This window comes from Triticum aestivum, chromosome 2B, assembly GCF_018294505.1.
Source record: "Triticum aestivum cultivar Chinese Spring chromosome 2B, IWGSC CS RefSeq v2.1, whole genome shotgun sequence".
In the NCBI taxonomy this organism is placed as follows: Eukaryota; Viridiplantae; Streptophyta; class Magnoliopsida; order Poales; family Poaceae; genus Triticum; species Triticum aestivum.
In genome coordinates, this window is record NC_057798.1 from 520659813 (window position 1) to 520681418 (window position 21606).

The window sequence follows — 21606 nt, forward strand, 5'->3', positions numbered from 1 at the left end:
TCATCAGTGAGGGTGAGAACATAACGATAGCCTCCGCGAGCCTCAACGCTCATTGAACCACACACATCAGTATGTATGATTTCCAATAAGTTGGTTGCTCGCTCCATTGTTTCGGAGAACGGAGTCTTGGTCATTTTTCCCATGAGGCATGGTTCGCATGTGTCAAATGATTCATAATCAAGAGACTCCAAAAGTCCATCTGCATGGAGCTTCGTCATGCGCTTGACACCAATGTGACCAAGGCGGCAGTGCCACAAGTATGTGGGACTATCGTTATCAACCTTACATCTTTTGGTATTCACACTATGAATATGTGTAACATCACGTTCGAGATTCATTAGGAATAAACCATTGACCAGCAGGGCATGACCATAAAACATATCTCTCATATAAATAGAACAACCATTATTCTCAGATTTAAATGAGTAGCCGTCTCGTATTAAACGAGATCCAAATACAATGTTCATGCTCAAAGCTGGAACCATTCCCGACGCGCATCGTGAACTCGTCCTTCGCTAGTCTCCGCTTGTTCTGCAGCTCCTGTTTTGAGTTACAAATATGAGCAACCGCACCGGTATCAAATACCCAGGAGCTACTACGAGTACTGGTAAGGTACGCATCAATTACATGTATATCACATATACCTTTGGTGTTGCCGGCCTTCTTGTCCGCTAAGTACTTGGGATAGTTTCGCTTCTAGTGTCCGTTTCCCTTGCAATAAAAGCACTCAGTTTCAGGTTTGGGTCCATGCTTTGGCTTCTTCCCGGTAACTGGCTTACCGGGCGCGGCAACTCCCTTGCCGTACTTCTTGAAGTTCTTCCTACCCTTGCCTTTCTTGAAACTAGTGGTTTTATTGACCATCAACACTTGATGTTCCTTTTTGATTTCCACCTCCGTTGATTTCAGCGTTGAAAATACCTCAGGAATGGTTTTCACCATCCCCTGCATATTGTAGTTCATCACAAAGCTCTTGTAGCTAGGTGGGAGCGACTGGAGGATTCTGTCAATGACCGCGTCATCTGGGAGATTAACTCCCAGCTGAGATAAGCGGTTGTGCAACCCAGACATTTTGAGTATGTGCTCGCTGACAGAACCATTCGACTCCATCTTACAACTGTAGAACTTGTCGGAGACTTCATATCTCTCGACCCGGACATGAGCTTGGAAAACCATTTTCAGTTCTTGGAACATCTCATATGCTCCGTGCTGCTCAAAACGCTTTTGGAGCCCCGGTTCTAAGCTGTAAAGCATGCCGCACTGAACCAGGGAGTAATCATCACTACGCGACTGCCAAGCATTCATAACGTCTTGAGTTGCTGGGAAAACGGGTGCTTCACCTAGCGGTGCATCTAGGACATATGCTTTCTTGGCAGCTATGAGGATGATCCTCAAGTTCCGGACCCAGTACGTATAGTTGCTACCATCGTCTTTCAGCTTGGTTTTCTCTAGGAACGCATTGAAGTTGAGGGCAACATTAGCGTGGGCCATTTGTTCTACAAGACATATTGCAAAGATTTTGGACTAAGTTCATGATAATTAAGTTCATCTAATCAAATTATATAATGAACTCCCACTCAGACAGACATCCCTCTAGTCATCTAAGTGATACATGATCCGAGTCAACTAGGCCGTGTCTGATCATCACATGAGACGGGCTAGTCATCATCGGTGAACATCTTCATGTTGATCGTATCTTCTATACGACTCATGTTCGACCTTTCGGTCTCTTGTGTTTCGAGGCCATGTCTGTACATGCTAGGCTCGTCAAGTCAACCTAAGTGTTTTGCATGTGTAAATCTGGCTTACAACCATTGTATTCGAATGTTAGAATCTATCACACCCGATCATCACGTGGTGCTTCAAAACAACGAACCTTCGCAACGGTGCACAGTTAGGGGGAACACTTTCTTGAAATTTTATGAGGGATCATCTTATTTATGCCACCGTCGTTCTAAGCAAACAAGATGTAAAACATGATAAACATCACATGCAATCAAATAGTGACATGATATGGCCAATATCATTTTGCTCCTTTTGATCTCCATCTTCGGGGCGCCATGATCATCATCGTCACCGGCATGACACCATGATCTCCATCATCATGATCTCCATCATCGTGTCTTCATGAAGTTGTCACCCCGACGATTACTTCTACTACTATGGCTAACGGTTTAGCAATAAGGTAAAGTAATTACATGGCATTATTCAATGACACGCAGGTCTTAAGACAACTCCTATGGCTCCTGCCGGTTGTCATACTCATCGACATGCAAGTCGTGATTCCTATTACAAGAACATGATCAATCTCATACATCACATATATATCATTCATCACATCCTTTTGGCCATATCACATCACACGGCATATGCTGCAAAAACAAGTTAGACGTCCTCTAATTGTTGTTGCATGTTTTTACGTGGCTGTTATAGGTTTCTAGCAAGAACATTTCTTACCTATGCCAAAACCACAACGTGATATGCCAATTGCTATTTACCCTTCATAAGGACCCTTTTCATCGAATACGATCCGACTAAAGTGGGAGAAGCAGACACCCGCTAGCCACCTTATGCAACTAGTGCATGTCAGCCGGTGGAACCCGTCTCACATAAGCGTATGTGTAAGGTCGGTCCGGGCCGCTTCATCCCACGATGCCGCCGAAACAAGATAAGACTTGTAGTGGCAAGTAAATTGAGAAAATCGACGCCCACAACAAACTTGTGTTCTACTCGTGCATAGAAACTAAGCATAGACCTAGCTCATGATGCCACTGTTGGGGATCGTTGCAGAAATTTAAATTTTTTCTACGCATCACCAAGATCAATCTATGGAGTAACTAGCAATGAGAGAGAGAGGGGAGTGCATCTTCATACCCTTGAAGATCGCGAGATGGAAGCATTACAAGAACGCGGATGAAGGAGTCGTACTCGTAGCGATTCAGATCGCGGTGGATCCCGATCTTAGCGCCGAACAATGGCACCTCCGAGTTCAACACACGTGCAGCCCGGTGATGTCTCCCGCGCCTTGATCCAGCAAGGAGGAGGGAGAGGTTGAGGAAGAAGGCTCCAACAGCAGCACGACGGCATGGTGGTGATGGAGTAGCAATTCTCCGGCAGGGCTTCGCCAAGCTCTTGCGGAGGAGGAGAGGTGTTGGGGAGGGGAGGGGCTGCACCTTGGATGTGGTGCTGCACCCCTCCCTCAACCCCTCTATTTATAGGGATAAGGGGAAGGGGGCCGGCCCCTCTAGATGGAATCTAGAGGGGGGCGGCGGCCAAGGGGGAAGGGGGCTTGCCCCCCAAGCCAAGGGGGGCGCCCCTTTAGGGTTCCCCCCAACCCTAGGCGCATGGGCCCTAGGGGGGGGTGGCGCCCAACCCACTTGGGGCTGGTTCCCTTCCACCTACAGCCCATAAGGCCCTCCGGAGCAGGTGGACCCTCCCGGTGGACCCCCGGAACCCCTCCGATGGTCCCGGTACAATACCGGTATACCCCCGAATATTTCCGGTGACCGTATGATGACTTCCCATATATAAATCTTCACCTCCGGACCATTCCGGAACTCCTCATGATGTCTGGGATCTCATCCGGGACTCCGAGCAACATTTGGTAATCACATACAAATCTTCCTTATAACCCTATCGTCATCGAACCTTAAGTGTGTAGACCCTACGGGTTCGGGAATCATGCAGACATGACCAAGACAGCTCTCTGGCCAATAACCAACAACGGGATCTGGATACCCATGTTGGCTCCCACATGTTCCACGATGATCTCATCGGATGAACCACGACGTCGAGGATTCAAGCAATCCCGTATACAATTCCCTTTGTCAATCGGTACGTTACTTGCCCGAGATTCGATCGTCGGTATCCCAATACCTCGTTCAATCTTGTTACCGGCAAGTCACTTTATTCGGGTCGTAATGCATGATCCTGTGACCAACTACTTAGTCACATTGAGCTCATTATGATGATGCACTACCGAGTGGGCCCAGAGATACCTCTCCGTCATACGGAATGAGAAATCCCAGTCTCGATTCGTGCCAACCCAACAGACACTTTTGGAGATACCTGTAGTGCACCTTTATAGCCACCCAGTTGCATTGTGACGTTTGTTACACCCAAAGCATTCCTACGGTATCCGGGAGTTGCATGATCTCATGGTCTAAGGAAATGATACTTGACATTAGAAAAGCTTTAGCAAATGAACTACACGATCTTGTGCTATGCTTAGGATTGGGTCTTGTCCATCACATCATTCTCCTAATGATGTGATCCCGTTATCAATGGTCACATCATTCTCCTAATGATGTGATCCGTTATCAGTGACATCCAATGTCCAGTCAGGAAACCATGACCATCTATTGATCAACGAGCTAGTCAACTAGAGGCTCACTAGGGACTTGTTGTGGTCCATGTATTCACATACGTATTACGATTTCCTGTCAATACAATTATAGCATGAACAATAGACAATTATCATGAACAAGGAAATATAATAATAACCATTTTATTATTGCCTCTAGGGCATAATTCCAACAAAGAAAGGCTAGATAAGAGTGCTGAAAATTTAAGATATCTTTACCGTACTTGTGAACTTTGCAATGAACATGGTCATTTAAATCTCCGATGCAAATTGTTTCATGATCGAATCGTGTCCAAAAATTGTGATGACTTGATTTCCCTTGCACATCATAATGAACTTAGTTTGCTTTTGGGTTATGAAGAATTGAAATGTGCAACTAAGCACCTTCCAGAATTTAACCTTAAGAATTTTCTTGATATTAATCTAGAGGAAATTTATATGTATTGTGCGGTGAATTGCATTGAAAATCCTTATATTGCCAATTACCTAAAGAAAAGAAAGAAAATAGAAGATGAAGAGAACACTAATGAAAGGGAAGATACTTCCCGATATCCTCCTATTATTTCTTATGATGAATCAGGTAACGAGGAGGAGCTTTCTATTCAACCAATCTCATCAATAAGGAGCTCAAAGAAGAAGGTTGAACCCACACATAATGTGAAGAAGAAAAAGAAAAGAAGGAGCAACAAAGGTATAAAGGTATCTGAAAGGATCGAGAAGAGGTGTCTAGAGGGGGGGGATTAGACACTAAGTACCAAAAGTTGCAGTTTTTAACTTCTTTAAGTTGGAGTGGAGTTTAGGCACAAGTTTAACACTCACAATACATATCAAGCAGGCATGCAAAGAGTATATGAGCAGCGGAAAGTAAAGCATGCAACTTGCAAGAATGTAAAGGGAAGGGTTTGGAGGATTCAAACGCAATTGGAGACACGGATGTTTTTGTCGTGGTTCCGTTAGGTGGTGCTATCGTACATCCACGTTGATGGAGACTTCAACCCACGAAGGGTAACGGTTGCGCGAGTCCACGGAGGGCTCCACCCACGAAGGGTCCACAAAGAAGCAACCTTGTCTATCCCACCATGGCCATCGCCCACGAAGGACTTGCCTCACTAGCGGTAGATCTTCACGAAGTAGGCGATCTCCTTGCCCTTACAAACTCCTTGGTTCAACTCCACAATCTTGTCGGAGGCTCCCAAGTGACACCTAGCCAATCTAGGAGACACCACTCTCCAAGAAGTAACAAATGGTGTGTTGATGATGAACTCCTTGCTCTTGTGCTTCAAATGATAGTCTCCCCAACACTCAACTCTCTCTCACGGGATTTGGATTTGGAGGAAAGAAGATTTGAGTGGAAAGCAACTTGGGGAAGGCTAGAGATCAAGATTCATATGGTAGGAATGGAATATCTGGGCCTCAACACAAGTGTAGGTGGTTCTCTCTCAGAAAATGTATGCTGGAAGTGTAAGTTTGTTCTGATGGCTCTCTCCACGAATGAAGAGTGGGTGGATGGGTATATATAGCCTCCACACAAAATCTAACCGTTACACACAACTTGCCAAACTTGGTTGGACCGAATTGATAAACTCGGTCAGACCGATTCAGCAAATCTAGTGACCGTTAGGACTTTCGGTGGGACCAACATGCAACTCGGTAGGACCGATATGGTTAGGGTTAGGGTATAACGTAATCTCGGTGAGACCAATTACACAAACTCGGTGAGACCGATTTTGGTAATAAGCTAACCAGAGAGTTGGTGAGGTAAACTCGGTGGGACCGGTTCACTCATTTTGGTGGGACCGAAATGTTACGACAAGGAAACAGGGAGTTTACATTGTAATCTCGGTGGGACCGATCGCTCATCTCGGTGGTACCGAAACATTACGAAGGGAAACAGAGAGATTACAATACCATCTCGGTGAGACCGAGATCCCTATCGGTGAGACCGATTTGCCTAGGGTTTGTGGCAGTGGCTATGACATCTGAACTCGGTGGAGCCGGATAGAAAGAATCGGTGGGGCCGAGTTTGACTTTTGGTTTAGGTCATATTTGGATGTGGGAAAGTAGTTGAGGGTTTTGGAGCATATCACTAAGCACTATGAAGCAAGAACCTCATTAAGCAACACCTCATCCCTCCTTAATAGTATTGGCTTTTCTTATAGACTCAATGTGATCTTGGATCACTAAAATATAAAATGTAGAGTCTTGAGCTTGGAGCTTGAGCCAATCCTTTGTCCTTAGCATCTTGAAAGGGTTCCACATCCTTTAGTCCATGCCACTCCATTGTTGAACTTGTCTGAAACATACTAGGTAAAAGTATTAGTCCAACAAGAGATATGTTGACATTAATTACCAAAATCACCCAGGGAGCACTTGTGCTTTCAATCTCCCCCTTTTTGGTAATTGATGACAACATACATCAAAGCTTTAGATAAAGATATAAAGAATAGCAAGTAAAGCTTTGGAAAGACATGTAACAAGCATAGTCTCCCCCTAGATGTATGCAATCATGTGAATATGGAATATAGAAGCATGTGAGAGCATAACCATGACAGTGTAGGCAATGTGTTACATGTATCTTGGCTATATGCATCAGAGCAAAAGATGTGAATGTGGGAAATGTACCTTCATGCTCATGAGTCCTTCTTGCAAACAGTATGTACATCAGCAAGAATTCCTCATACACATGATTGTGATGCATATACTTACCTTGTGGTCTTGAGTTGGCTTAGGATGGAATGAACCTGTGAAAATAAGGTTAGATAACACAGATACACTTACTAGCCAGAGCAAACAAAAGAAACCACAAGAGTACCAAGACTGGGATGACATGTAGAGTGTGAGTACTAAGTACTACATTTGATATAGACATGCCCCCAAAGGTAAAGATGTGTAATGAATTTAAAGAATTTCTTTCCCTTAGATGTCTTGCTCCCCCTGAATCTAGCATGGGATACTAGGAGAAGATAGGGAACAGAAAATCATAGCTCAAAGAAACAAATGAACAAAGCTAATGCAAATAAGCACATATGAACATGTCTTTCCCCTCGAGAAGACATGTGGCATCTCTCCTCTTGAACACCAAGCATCTAGGATCCTTGAAGATTACTCTCTCCTTGAGTATTCTCTCCCCCTAGAGATATGATTAAGCTTTGATGTGACCTCTCTCTTCCCCTTTGACATCAATTTCCAAGAAGGGCCTTCTGGAATTTGTCGTGAATGGGTTTGGTCCTTGAGTCACAGCATAAAGCACTAAGGTAAATGTGATGCTTGTAGAGGACAAGATTCATTGAGTGGAGCTGGATCAAAAGTAATGCAGGAATAAATGGCAAAATGTTTTTCCTGTAGTGAAATCGGTGGCACTGAGTGGTATGCTTCGGTTGCACTGAAAGGATTCGGTTAGACCGAAAACAAGAGATCGGTGGGACCGAGTTCATCACAGAGAAAACACTTGTCACTTCAGCTCACTAGACAAGTAAGATCTCGCAAGGATTTGCAAGGAATTAACTGAAGGATTTGCAATGAATTGGATGCAGGGAATGCAGAACAAATAGAAAAGAAAAGAAGTCTAGATGAAGTTTTTTTTGAAAGGGGAAACAGGTATGCATGAGACAAATGCAAGAGCACAGAAAAGAACACAAGAGAACTTCATCTAGAGATGGTCGGCGATGAAGTCACCTATGTTAGAGCATATTGACTTAGGAGTCAAGTGAGATCACTTGATCATAGGTCATACTCATCGTTTAAGCTCAAAATGGGGTCACCATTTTTTGTTTAAGCATCTTGATGTATTCACATCTTGTCGAGTTGCTTTGACTCATGACTTGGAGTAAAGCTTCTCTAAGATGGAATAACATACCTTTGGGTAGTGGTGTTGATCGTGATCATGTAGTTGAACTTGTGTGGGTTGCTCAAGGTTGATGTAGCTCATAAAGAGTTGGGAGCACCACTTGGAATTTGAGTTCATCTACCTACATGGGTTAGTTTTTGCAAGGAGGAGCACTTGTGTACCCAAAATGACAATCATGAAACTCAACATAGAATTTGTCAAAGGATATGCTTGAATGGTTTCGTGCTTCCTTGTCTTCAACCACCGTTGTGTAGAGACTTGGTGATGTAGAGATTGCTCAAGATGTGAATGAGTTGCAATCTCATAGATTTGGATTCATCCAAGTACCTACATGGGTTAGATAACATGCAAGGTGCAAATATATCCAAGACATAATATTATCATCATAAGAGAAATATCAAGGATTAGTCATAGGCTCATGTCTTGCATGTATCCAGTGGAGTTTCTACTCCAAGTTTGAAGCATCAATGATGTTCAATTCACCTCTTAACTTGCAAAACACTTTCTCATCAAGTGGATTAGTGAAAATATCCGCTAATTGCTTTTCGGTGCAAACATGCTTAAGATTAATGTCCCCTTTGGCAACATGATCTCGAATGAAATGATGACGAACTTCAATATGCTTAGTTCGAGAGCGTTTCACGGGATTGTGAGCAATCTTGATAGCACTTTCATTGTCACAAAGTAATGGAACATGTTTCACATATACCCCATAATCTTTAAGAGTTTGGGTCATCCAAAGTAATTGAGCACAACATGAACCAGCGGTAATGTATTCCCCTTCGGCGGTGGACAAGGATACTGAGTTTTGTTTCTTGGAAGACCAAGACACAAGAGATCTACCAAGGAATTGACAAGTACCCGAAGTGGACCTTCTATCAACCTTGTCACCGGCATAGTCCGATTCGGAGTAGCCAACAAGATCGAAAGAGGCCCTCTTTGGATACCAAATGCCAAAATTTGGTGTATGGATTAAGTATCTCACTATCCTTTTCGTGGCCTTAAGATGACATTCTTTAGGAGCATCTTGATATCGTGCACACATGCACACACTTAGCATGATATCGGGACGTGAAGCACATAGATATAATAATGAACCAATCATAGAGCGATAAACCTTTTGATCGACCGGTTCACCATCTTCGGTCAAATCAAGATGTCCACTAGTAGGCATGGGTGTAGTCATACCTTTGCATTCTTGCATATTGAACTTTTTGAATAAGTCCTTGGTGTACTTTGTTTGAGAGACAAAGGTACCTTCCTTAGTTTGCTTGATTTGCAAACCAAGAAAGAATTTGAGTTCACTCATCATAGACATCTCAAACTTCTCCGACATTAGCTTCCCAAACTTTTCACTAAAAAGAGGGTTAGTAGAACCAAATATAATATCATCGACATAAATTTGGCCTACAAATAGTTCTCCATTGACCCTTTTAGTAAAAAGAGTAGAATCTATTTTTCCAATTTCAAAGCCTTTTTCAATAAGGAACTTGGTCAAGCATTTATACCATGCTCTAGGAGCTTCCTTAAGACCATAAAGAGCTTTGTGAAGTTTGTAAACATGATCAGATTTCTTAGGATTAACAAAGCCGGGAGGTTGCTTAACATAAACTTCCTCCTCTATTTCACCATTTAGAAAAGCACTTTTAATGTCCATTTGGTACAAGGTGATATCATGGTGATTAGCATAGGCAAGTAAGATGCGAATGGACTCAAGTCTGGCAACGGGAGCATAAGTCTCACCATAGTCCATACCTTCGACTTGTGTGTAGCCTTGGGCGACGAGATGTGCTTTGTTGCAAACTACTTGTCCATCTTCATCTTGCTTGTTGCGAAACACCCATTTGGTACCGATGATGTTGTGGTTGTTGTCGGGCTTCTCAACCAATGTCCAAACTTGATTTCTCTCAAAGTTGTGTAGCTCTTCATGCATAGCGTTTATCCAATCTGGATCTTCCAATGCTTCTTCAACCTTCATAGGTTCAATGCTAGAGATGAATGAATAGTGTTCACAAAAGTTAGCTAAACGAGTTTTATAGCAGTGATTCTCCCAGTTTGGATATCTTTGAAGATTTGCTCGATGGGATGGTCTTTGGCAATTCTTGCTCGAACTCATGAAAGCTTTTGCTTAGGTCTTGGTTGAACATCTTCTTCATCTTGTTCTTCTTCTTGGCCTTCTTCATTGTTGGCATTGTCGTTCTCTTGTCGTGGTGGAGAAGGAGGTTGTTGACGTTCGTCTTGGTGCACTTCCTCGTTTTCTTCATCTTGGTGTGTCCCACTTGTGGATGCTTCCATATCAACTCTTGGTTCACCTTGTCGTGAGGTAGAAGCTTCCACTTGGACGGACGAGGTACTCTCCTTCACCTCCGTTGGACGAATCTTGCAAATAGACAAGTCTTGAATTGCTTCTGAGGGGTCTTTGTCTCCTACATCAATTGGCAATTGCTCTACCTGCGAGCCGTTAGATTCATCAAACTTCACATCTACCGTTTCTTCAACCTTTCGGGTGAAATTGTTGTAGACACGGTATGTGTGAGAGTTTGAGCCATAACCAAGTAGAAAACCTTCATGAGACTTAGGAGCAAATTTAGAATGACAATGCTTATCAAGAATGTAGCACTTTGAGCCGAATACTCGAAAGTATACAACTTGGGGTTTGTTACCGGTGATAAGCTCGTATGCCGTCTTGCCAAGTAGCTTGTGAAGATACAAGCGATTTGTTGCATGACAAGCTGTCTCAACCGCTTCCTCCCAAAAGTGCTTCGGCGTCTTGTACTCATCAAGCATCGTTCTCGCCATTTCGGTGAGCGTCCGGTTCTTCCTCTCAACAACTCCATTTTGGTGAGGTGTGTACGTAGCCGAGAAGTCGTGTGAAATACCTTCTTCGTCAAGAAAGGTATCCACATTTGTGTTCTTAAACTCCGTTCCATTGTCGCTGCGAACCTTCTTGATCTTCACTTCAAATTGATTTTGGGCCTTCCTAGCGAAGTTTTTGAAGATCCTCAGAACCTGTGATTTATCATCGAGAAAGAACACCCACGTAAATCTTGAAAAATCATCAACTATAACTAGACCAAAAGAATTTCCACCGAGACTTTTGTAAGCGTTGGGACCAAAAAGATCCATGTGAAGTAGCTCGAGTGGCCTCCTTATGGTCATGATGTTCTTCACGAGATGCCTTCCTCCAACCTGTTTACCTGCCTGACAAGTGCTACAAAGTCTATCCTTATCAAATATGACATCTTTAACACCAAGGATATGATTTCCTTTAATAAGCTTGTCAAGGTTTCGCATACCAGCATGACCTAATCGTCCATGCCATAACCAACCTTTAGAGGATTTAGCAATAAAGCAAGTTCTAGGTTGAGCCTTTTTAGTGAAATCAACAATGTATAGATCACCTCTACGTACACCGGTAAAGACCATTTTATGATTATCTCTACAAAACACTTGGCAATCTACTTCAGTAAATAGGACATTGAAACCGAAATCAGCAAGTCTAGATACTGAAAGTGTAACATCCCAAAATTCTAAATTTTGGAATGTTATATTAAATAGATAGTTTTGATTGTTTGTTTGATTGATTGACTGAAAGTGATTGAATTCGAAACTTTTGAAAGTTAAATGAGAGGGAATAAAAGGACTTTCCCAAACTTTCATTTTCTTTTATGGTCTCCATGAATTCAAATTCTTTTCACCACAAAACCCTGGAGAGAAGATGACATGACTTCTTCCATTTATTTAAATGACAAGGGGTGTTGAAAATATTTGAATTTCATTTGAAATTATTTCCAATTCATAAACTTCAAGCAACTCAATGATTTTCACGAGCGAAGATAAAATGACTTCTTCAAAACATATGAAATATGAGTTGGGAGTTTCAAAGAATTAAATTCAAAGTTCTTTTGAATTTATTTTTCATTTTGGAGTTATTTGAGTTTTATTCAAATTATTTTTCTCCAAAAATAAAATATAAAGAAATTAGGGTAACATGATTCCCTACATCAGAAAATTGGAGAGAAATAAATTTGAATTAATTTTGGTATTTTTAAAATGATTTTTATTGGACTTTATTAGACCAGTAGCACTGTTTGAATTATTTGAATTTCTGTAGATTTTATTTGACGCTATAATAATGTTCAACTTGCAGGAAATATTTTTTTGAAGATTTTGGTATATTATATGCCTATATAATATTTTAGTTTATTTTGGTTTTTGTTATTTTGTTGTCTGTGAAAAATGTTTAAAAAAAATCTCTCCGCCGAACTGGGCCGCGCCCAGCCCAGCCGGCCCAGCGCGCTGTCTCCCTCGCGTAGCAGAGCAGGACTCCCGCCGGAGTCCGGCACCGACCCCGCCGTGTTGGCCCCTCCTCCACGCCTCCCCTTGCCCCTCGCCCACGCCTCCGCCCTCCCCCTCCTATAAAGCGCCCCGGGACCCCCCCGATCCCGTTACGCTGCCGCCTCCGCCCCCTCCCTCGCCGCGTTTCGCCGCCGCCACCGCCAGATCCGCCGCGCCGCCGCCCGCTGCTGCTGCCTGCGCCGCGCTCCCCCCGCGCCGCCGAGCCGCACCACCGTCGCCCTCGCAGCCACCGCCGCCCGCAGCGCCGTCCCGCCTCGCCGTTGCCATCGCCGGAGCTCGCCGGAGCCGATCCAAACCGCCGCCGCCGCCGGTTTTTTCGCCAAAACCGCCAAACCGCTGCCGAACCGGTAAAACCCGAAAACCCGCCCGGTTTTTCTAGTTTAGATTGGTATATATATATATATTTAGGTTAAGTTATTTTGCGAACACTCACTGGTTAGGTATACTCAGCCAACGATTTTCGTTCTTTAGCGTTCTGTAACGAACGTTCGCTATTTAGATTTTTTCTTTTTCTTTTAGATTTCAGCCAGGGACCTATTCGTGATAATTTTCTTCACAGACTAGTCCCTGTACTTCAAACACTCACATCTTTTTACTCGTTCATCCAAATTAGATGAAACCAACGCCCACTTCTTCGGTATGATCTCCTCTATCCATTAAAACAACTTAAATATGTTTTTGAAAGTTTAAAATTTGATTTAGATCAGATTTGAATTTGAACTTCGTTTGATCATAACTTGAGTTTTATAACTCCGTTTGAGTTGATTCTTTTTGCATCTCGAAGCTCTTGACCTAAACTTTCTGATAAGGCCAAATTCACATAATTTTGGTACTGTTAGAAATTGTTTTATTTTGCAAGAGCTATTTGCTTGGTTTGGATGTTTTCCGAATCGTCTTCTTCGTTCTTTCCGATCTTTTGAGTGATTGCTTATGTGTGGTTACTATTGCTTGATCACAATAGATTGACCGGAGTGTGACGAATAGAACTACCAGGAGTTGAGTGCGAATCATCTTCATCAACATTGCAGGCAAGTAACACTTGATCATACCTTTTCTACTACCCAGTTTTTATGCATTAGATCAAATCCTCAAACATTGCATGATTAGGATCTAATTAAATTGTGGGATGGGAAGTAGATGAGGTAGTACCTATTACCTGTTTTACTTATGAAACCTTTGGGAGTTACTTCTACATTTGCTTATTATGCCATGCTATGCTAGTAGACGTGGATTGGCTGAGTGAATATCCATGACAGATGTGAGATTGTAAATTAATGGTTTATCTAAGGTGGCAACTTAAATACACATCTGGGTGGATTGAGGCACCTGGGGTTACCAGGACTTGCCTGTTTTTTTTGAAATCCCGGGGGTATCGTGTGATTTTCCTATGGACCGCCACCCAGGCTCAAAGGGATCATAAGATAATTCATGCTAGTAACTTACGTGTGCAGCCACAAGCCATTATGGGCTCTAGCATAGTTGACTAAGTCGTGCGAACTCTTATAGTGGTGGACTAGCAGATGTAGGGGATGTAGGTGTATGGGTCCACCCATCGTAAGGTGCTAGCGCTTCTGAAAGACTATGTCTCGGTCATCCGTTTCTCAAACACCATGTAGTGCGAGAAACCAAACGGAGGCGATCGAGTCTTGTGGGGAAAAGTGCGCAAACCTCTGCAGAGTGTACAAACTAATCATGATTAGTCGTGTCCCCGGTTATGGACATCTTGAGTATCTAGTATTTGAATATCAAGTGAATCTCAACATGTTACTCCTAATTAATATTGTTGGGTTTATTGATGATTACTTTTAATTGGGATTGAGAATGCTGTCAACCATTCTCAATGTTCAACAACCACCATGATAGTTAAATAAAATTTATTCCTTTGCAATAGGGAAAAATTGGCTTTATGCAAAAACTGTAACCATAGAGCTTTCCACCAGCCATATATGCATGTAGTATAGGCTTATCATTTCATTACTCTCTATGTGTTACATTGCCAGCATATTCCATGTGCTGACCCGTTTTCGGGCTGCAATGTTTCATGTTGCAGACTTTTCAGACGACGAGTAAGTGATACGTTAGGGTTACGATTTCCTATACTCAACTTTGCCGTTGGTGTTGATGGGAATCCACAACCTTGTTGCTTCCGCTATATTTGGATTGAGGTAATAGTATTTATGTTACTTTATACATGTGATTTACCTCTGTTATAAATCCTCGAGTACTGTGTGTGTCAGCATACTGATCCAGGGATGACACGTAAGCACAAAGACTTGACCGTCTGAGATCGGGTCGCTACAGAAAGTAAGTTGTAGCCAAGATATTCAACGAGCATGACATTTTGTATGGAGCTATCATGTGATATGGCCACCTTACCGAGGCCAACCACCTTACCCTTTGAGTTGTCACCGAAAGTGACATACTTTCGAGGACCATCGTTTTCAGCAAGCTCACGAAACATGTCTTTATCTCTGGTGATGTGATCGGTACATCCACTATCAAGAACCCATTCCTTTCCTCATGCCATATATCCCCGAAGATTTGCCATAAGACCAAAGTGTCTCATTGCATCATCAAGATCAAAGTCACTATCATCATCCTCATCATAGTATCCATGTTCAACATCGTCATGTGGTGGATCAAATCCTAGAGAGGGTGATTCGTTAGAGTGAGTTTGACAATGATCTTGTTTACGAATTTTTATAGCTTCGGAAGTAATATCACTAATAATTCCAACATCTCCTTTGGCACCCATAAGGTTTGTAAGCTCAAATAGACAATCACCAAACATAGGATCACTGGAATTCATCTTACTCAAGGCAATAGTCTTATGGAGAATTTCATCTAGATTTTCCAAGGAATAATTTGGAAAACGTTCCTCAAGAAATTTCCATATAGTGTAGGCACACTTAAGAGTAGGCAAACATCCAATCAAGTTTCTAGGCAAGCCTCTAGTGATAAGTTCAACAGTTCTAAGATTGCGAATCATGTCAATTGACTCATCAAGAGTAGGATGCATAGGATCATCATGAGGTGCACAAGGGCTAGCAATGTACTTGTTCAAATGATATTCATTGAAAATCACAAGCATCTCATTTTTCCACTCATGAAAGTACTCTCCATCAAGTATAGGCACTCTATGTCTAAGACTCCCAATAGTAGACTCATCCATCTTCCTCCAATGGTGTTTAAACCAAAGTAAAGGAGACCAAAGCTCTGATACCAATTAAAAGGATCGAGAAGAGGTGTCTAGAGGGGGGGGGGTTAGACACTAAGTACCAAAAGTTGCAGTTTTTAACTTCTTTAAGTTGGAGTGGAGTTTAGGCACAAGTTTAACACTCACAATACATATCAAGCAAGCATGCAAAGAGTATATGAGCAGCGGAAAGTAAAGCATGCAACTTGCAAGAATGTAAAGGGAAGGGTTTGGAGGATTCAAACGCAATTGGAGAATGGATGTTTTTATCATGGTTCCGATAGGTGGTGCTATCATACATCCACGTTGATGGAGACTTCAACCCACGAAGGGTAACGGTTGCGCGAGTCCACGGAGGGCTCCACCCATGAAGGGTCCACGAAGAAGCAACCTTGTCTATCCCACCATGGCCATCGCCCACGAAGGACTTGCCTCACCAGCGGTAGATCTTCACGAAGTAGGCGATCTCCTTGCCCTTACAAACTCCCTGGTTCAACTCCACAATCTTGTCGGAGGCTCCCAAGTGACACCTAGCCAATCTAGGAGACACCACTCTCCAAGAAGTAACAAATGGTGTGTTGATGATGAACTCCTTGCTCTTGTGCTTCAAATGATAGTCTCCCCAACACTCAACTCTCTCTCACAGGATTTGGATTTGGAGGAAAGAAGATTTGAGTGGAAAGCAACTTGGGGAAGGCTAGAGATCAAGATTCATATGGTAGGAATGAATATCTTGGCCTCAACACAAGTGTAGGTGGTTCTCTCTCAGAAAATGTATGCTGGAAGTGTAAGTTCGTTCTGATGGCTCTCTCCACGAATGAAGAGTGGGTGGAGGGGTATATATAGCCTCCACACAAAATCTAACCGTTACACACAACTTGCCAACTCGGTGGGACCGAATTGATAAACTCGGTCAGACCGATTCAGCAAATCTAGTGACCGTTAGGATTTTCGGTGGGACTGACATGCAACTCGGTAGGACCGATATGGTTAGGGTTAGGGCATAACGTAATCTCGGTGAGACCGATTACACAAACTCGGTGAGACCGATTTTGGTAATAAGCTAACCAGAGAGTTGGTCAGGTAAACTTGGTGGGACCGGTTCACTCATTTTGGTGGGACTGAAATGTTATGAAAAGGAAACAGGGAGTTTACATTGCAATCTCGGTGGGACCGATCGCTCATCTCGGTGGTACCGAAACGTTACGAAGGGAAACAGAGAGATTACAATCCCATCTCGGTGAGACCGAGATCCCTATTGGTGAGACCGATTTGCCTAGGGTTTGTGGCAGTGGCTATGACATCTGAACTCGGTGGCGCCGGATAGAAAGAACCGGTGGGGCCGAGTTTGACTTTTGGTTTAGGTCATATGTGGATGTGGGAAAGTAGTTGAGGGTTTTGGAGCATATCACTAAGCACTATGAAGCAAGAACCTCATTAAGCAACACCTCATCCCTCCTTGATAGTATTGGCTTTTCTTATAGACTCAATGTGATCTTGGATCACTAAAATATAAATGTAGAGTCTTGAGCTTGGAGCTTTAGCCAATCCTTTGTCCTTAGCATCTTGAAAGGGTTCCACATCCTTTAGTCCATGCCACTCCATTGTAGAACTTGTCTGAAACATACTAGGTAAAAGTATTAGTCCAACAAGAGATATGTTGACATTAATTACCAAAATCACCCAGGGAGCACTTGTGCTTTCAATCTCCCCCTTTTTGGTAATTGATGACAACATACATCAAAGCTTTAGATAAAGATATAAACAATAGCAAGTAAAGCCTTGGAAAGACATGTAACAAGCATAGGCTCCCCCTAGATGTATGCAATCATGTGAATATGGAATATAGAAGCATGTGAGAGCATAACCATGGCAGAGTAGGCAATGTGTTACATGTATCTTGGCTATATGCATCAGAGCAAAAGATGTGAATGTGGGAAATGTACCTTCATGCTCATGAGTCCTTCTTGCAAACAATATGTACATCAGCAAGAATTCCTCATACACATGATTGTGATGCATATACTTACCTTGTGGTCTTGAGTTGGCTTAGGATGGAATGAACCTGTGAAAATAATGTTAGATAACACAGATACACTTACTAGCCAGAGCAAACAAAAGAAACCACAAGAGTACCAAGACTGGGATGACATGTAGAGAGTGAGTACTAAGTACTACATTTGATATAGACATGCCCCCAAAGGTAAAGATGTGCAATGAATTTAAAGAATTTCTTTCCCTTAGATGTCTTGCTCGCCCTAAATCTAGCATGGGATAATAGGAGAAGATAGGGAACAGAAAATCATAGCTCAAAGAAACAAATGAACAGAGCTAATGCAAATAAGCACATATGAACATGTCTTTCCCCTCAAGAAGACATGTGGCATCTCTCCTCTTGAACACCAAGCATCTGGGATCCTTGAAGATTACTCTCTCCATAAGTTGTTTGCTCACAAAATCCCTATGCATAGGAAGAGGGTTAGACTTAAATGTGCTAGTCATATTCTTCATGATGCTCCCGTTATGTTTCAATTCTTATCTTTTATGTGAGCATCATTGTCATCATCATGCCTAGCTAGAAAGGCATTAAAGAAAAGCACTTGTTGGGAGACAACCCAATATTTACCCTTACTGTTTTAGTGTTTCCACATGATTATGCTACTGTAGTAATCATGTTTTATAGCTTTTGTTTCGATAAAGTGCCAAGTAAGACCTTTAGGATAGCTTATGGTGATAGTTGTGTTGATCCTGCTGAGAATCAGAAACTTCTGCACCCAGTACATTAGTTTTTATAATTCACAGAAATGTGATTCTGATCTAATTCGTTTTGCTATGGATTGGTACACAAATTACTTAGGACTCCCTAATTTGGTAGGATTTTTGGAATTCCAGAAGTGTACGTTTGATACAGATTACTACAGACTGTTCTGTTTTTGTCAGATTCTGTTTTCTATGTATTGTTTGCTTATTTTGATGAATCTATGAGTAGTATCGGAGGGTATGAACCATAGATAAGTTATAATACAGTAGATATTACACCAATATGAATTTACAATGAGTTCACAACAGTACCTAAGTGGTGGTTTTATTTTCTGTATAGAATGATAAGGTTATTGCATTGACTTATACTAACTTATCTCATGAGTTCCTTGAGTTTTGTGTGGATGAAGTTTTTGAGATTTAGGGAAACCGTGATATAGAAGGAATTAAGGAGACACAAAAGCTCAATCTTGGGGATTCCCAAGGAATCCCAAGTTAATATTCCAAGAAGTCTCAAACATCTAAGCTTGGAGGCATCCCATTTTTTCTTCAACAATTATCGGTTGAGCCTAAGTTTTTGCTTCTTCACATGATGTGTGCCATTCTTAGAATTTCATTTTATTTTGTTTTGCTTGCTGTTTTAATAAAATACTTAGATCTAAAACTTTTAAATAAAAGAGAGTCCTCAAATAGCTACCCATTTACATAACTACCCGCTTGATCTTCACTTATTTTTTTTGGAGTAGTTTGTCATTTACTCTTGTTCTTCACTTATATCCTAAGAGTAAATTGTTGAATGAATTGAATATCATGAAGTTGAAATTAAATGTTCATATCATGCCTATTAGTAGCTCCACATTGGGTTTAGAAAGTGAAATCTTTTAAAGCTTGACAATCACAATATTGGTCGTACAAGCAATTCATGAATGATTAGTATAAGGAAGAGAACTTTCAAATACAACATATTATCTTGGAAATCTTCTATGATTGTGAATACCCATTAATTATTTTCAAACTTGAGCAAATTAGTTGAAGTTGGACAAGGAAGACAACGTAATGAGTTATGGTTGTGTATATTTGCATAGAAGTTATATTGTCATGGATCCTCCAACATGTGGTGTTTGCCTAGGATCGTTTGCTAGCCAAAAATTCATACTAAGTAGAGATACTACTTGTGCATCCAAAATCCCTTAAAGTCCAGTTTCTTGCCATGAGTTCCACCATACTTACCTACGGATTGAATAAGATCCTTCAATTCAGTTTTCATCGGTGCATAAAGCAATAAAAATTGCTCCTAAATATGTTTGATCTTTTATTGTAAGGGAAAATTGAGTGTTGTATGAACTTGTGATGGCAAAGTAATAAAAGCGACGGACTGCATAACAAAGGTTTCTATCATAAGGGGCAATATAACGTGACATTCCTTTGCATTAAGAGCTTGGGCATCCAACAATAAAAAGCACATGACAACCTCTGCTTCCGTCTGCAAAGGGCCTATCTTTTACTTTTCAGTATTTACTTTTATGCAAAGAGTCAATAGTTTACATCCTCATTTAACCTCAATTATTCTCTAGTTTGCAAGCATCATGTGGTGGGGAAAGATCTAGGCACATATGACCAGTCAGATATATTTGATCATGATTTATTATTGTTAACAATTATCTCTATGATAAATGAGTTGGGAGGCGAAATATTAAGCCCCTATCTTTCTCAGTGTTCGATGGATGCCATTTGTTCTAAGAATATGCTTTGAGTAGTAGAAATCATGGAAGAATATGATGATTGAGTATGTGGAGCTCTTACTTAGACTCTGTTGAATAAGTTAAATTGCAATTTTTTGGTGACTAAGAATATAGGTTGTTGAGTTTCAAGAGAATTCATTGTTTGAACCTTAACATGCGAATTGGTTGCTACTTTAACATGAGAAGTTTTATGAGAAAGAATTGCTGTTATGATGCTAGGAAAAGTGATTGAAATTATCATTAATCAAACTTGTGCACTTTACTAGTATTCACACTCCATAGATTATTTGTTTTATCATTTACCTACTCGAGGACGAGTAGGAATTAAGCTTGGGGATGCTGATACGTCTCCAACGTATCTGTAATTTATGAAGTATTCATGCCATGTTTACAATAATTTTATATGGTTTTGGTATGATTTGCATGGAACTAACCCGGACTGACACTATTTTCAGCTTAACTACCGTGGTGTTGTTTTTTGTGCAAAAATGAAAGTTTTCCAAATGAGCTGAAACTTTTTGGCGATTTTTTTGGAACAAAAGAGACCCCCAAAGCTTCATGGAAGGATCAAAAGGTGAAGGAGTAGGGCACAAGACACCGGGGCATGCCAGGGGGCCCAGGCACGCCCCAGTGGGTCCTCGAGGCCCATCTTCGCGTGATTCCAATGCTGAAAAATCCTATAAATAGAGAAACCATTAGAAATAACCCTAGATCAGAAGTTCTGCCACCGCAAGCCTCTGTAGCCACGAAAAACCAATCTAGACCCCGTTTCGGCACTCTGCCGAAGGGGGAAATCATCATCGGTGGCCATCTTCATCATCCCGACGGCCACCATGATGAGGAGGGAGTAGTCCACCCTCGGGGCTGATGGTTTGTACCAGTAGCTATGTGTTTAATCTCTCTCTCTCTCTCTCTCTCTCTCTCGCTCTCGTGTTCTTGAGATGCCACGATCTTGATATATCGCGGGCTTTGTTAATATAGTTGGATCATATGGTGTTTCCCCCTCTCTATCTTGTTGTGAATTGAGTTTTCCCTTTGAGATTTTGTTTTGTCGGATTGAATCTTTTATGGATTTGAGAACACTTGATGTATGTCTTGCTATGAATACCCGTGGTGACAATGGGGTATCATATTGATTCACTTGATATGTGTTTTGGCACTCAACTCGCGGATTCCCGAGGTGACATTGGGGTAATCTATGCATAGGGGTTGATGCACGTTCTCATCTTTGTTTCTCCAGTAGAAATCTTGGGGCACTCTTTGAGGTTCTTTGTGTTGGATTGAGTATTATGAATCTGAATTTGTTTTGGTGTTATTTTAGTACAAACTCTTGATAGATCAA